Below are 2288 nucleotides of genomic sequence, written 5' to 3' on the forward strand. Positions count from 1 at the left end.
TCAATGTGGCCCAATCTTTCCCTGAAAGTTTTCGATTTGGAAATAGCAGATGGAATCTGGAAGTTTCCAGTCATGCAAGGTTAGACAGCCATGGTTTTCACTGTGTCGAAAAAGTCCGTTTGCAGGGAAGAATGAAGCTGACACACAGAGAAGCAGAGCTGGGGAAAGAGAGAATCTTGGCAGCATTGGAGTCCCTGGTCCCAACTGTCTCTAAGACTGCATCTGTTGGGAAAACAATCCTTATTAAGTAAAGTTCTCTCCTTTTTTCTAAGTTTGGGTTTCTGTCATTTATAACTAAAAGAATTCTAACCAACATATCCTCCTTTGCTAAATGAATAAAGTGACTCCAACCCTAAAAATCATCGTGATCTATGTCAAGATAGTGACTCAGGTTGTCATGTTTGTCCTTGCTCAGTAGCTGCTTATTTAATTCATCCCACAGTTGTGGACATCATTAAATGTGATATAGAAAACTGAACAAGGTTGCTAATTAATTAACCAGATCACACATACTTAAAGTCTTACTGTAGAAATTGGCTGATATACAGATAAATGTACCCTCTGCCCCCTTCCAAGTCAGTATCATTCAACAACCATAAGGTTCATTCACTCTAACTTCACATAAGCAAGATAGTTATATTCCTAAAGAAATTTTAGTGAAATCTTATTTCTCTGGTTTTCTAATCCAGATTACAAATTCTTAATATTACAGGAATATCTCCGATTGGTTTAGAATCCAGAATATGGAAACTGATTGCCAGGTTAAGAATCTCAGCTCTGATATATACTCTCTGGATAACTTTGGGTAAGTTTTCTACATTCTTGGCACGTTTGTCAAAGGTAAGTTCACTGTAGACATGTGGATTTATTTCTGGGTTCTCTCTTCTGTTCCATTGGTCTATGTGTCTGTTTTTATGCCAGTACCTTGCTGTTTTGGTTACTACAGCTCTGTAGTAATATTTGAAGTCAGATAATGTGATTCCTCCGGTTTTCTTATTTTTGTTCATGATAGCTTTGACTATTCTGGGTCTTTTGTGGTTTCATATAAACTTTAGGATTATTTTTTCTGTTTCTATGAAGAATGTCATTAGTATTTTGATGGGCATTGCATTGAATCCACAGATTGCTTTGGGTAGTGTGTAGACATTTTAACAATATTGATTCTTCCAATCCGTGAGCATATAATATCTTTCCATTTTTGGTATATCCTCTTCAATTTATTACATCAATGTTTTATAATTTTTATTATAGAGAGCTTTCGCTTCTATAATGAGGAATAATGAGGAAAAATGAGGAATAACGATAGAGCTACTTCCTATTGTTATGTAGAGGCTAAATGAGTCAATACTTATAAAATGCTTAGAATAGTGCTTGGGGTATAACATATGCTACAAAAATATAAGCTATGAATATTAATCATTGAGCTTTTATTTTGTAATTATTATAAATGTATCTGTTTAAGTTGTGTTTTCAGATGTCAAGAGAAAAAGCACGATCTCTAAATAGAAGAGCGTTTCAGCATACTCAAGAGTTAAATAAAAGATATTGAAAAATATAGTTAATGGAGAATTTTAAGTGGTTCTGTGTAAAAAGGATTCATGATACTACTGAGTAACAAAGAAATGTTAGAGGAAGAAAGATACTGGTGAAGAATTCCTGGAACTTCCACGTTTAAGAAAAGGATATTTCTTAGGGCTAGTAATTAAGTATGTAATTGCACATTTGGAGACATTTTCTTTTTAGCTTGTGTTGTGTTGACAGCAAAGGTTACCAATGTGGAGAGGGGGACTAACACATGTTTGCATCCCAAGCACCCAGCAAAATGCCTGAACAACCAAGGTTCTATTTAAAATTAAATATGAAAAAGGACTTTTCTTTTTGGAGTTTACATTGCTGTCACAGCACACTGGTGGTAGAGTTCATTTGTGGAGCCGAGATGGTAAGAATGACATCCTAACTCTGATGCCATTAACTCAAATAACTCATGCCTGGAAAAAGAAAGGGGAGATTTTTTATATTGTTATTTCTTTAAAGCCCAGAAGCAGTATGAGTACACAAGAGTGGTGTCTTACAGACTTCAGATATTAAGAAAAAAATCAGAGTGGATTATTTTTACAACAAAAAAGTAAGAGAATAAATGATTACCACTGAGATTTAAAGTGAGAGAAAATGTGCTCGAGCACTGGGAATTCTATTTCTTTCAGGTCTTGTTCCTTGTATAATCCCTTTGTTTATGTCTAACTCATAGCAAGTAGCTGTCATTTTTCTAAAATTGCATGTCTGATTCA

This window comes from Propithecus coquereli, unplaced genomic scaffold (genome assembly GCF_000956105.1).
Source record: "Propithecus coquereli isolate 6110/MARCELLA unplaced genomic scaffold, Pcoq_1.0 Scaffold180, whole genome shotgun sequence".
Lineage (NCBI taxonomy): Eukaryota > Metazoa > Chordata > Mammalia > Primates > Indriidae > Propithecus > Propithecus coquereli.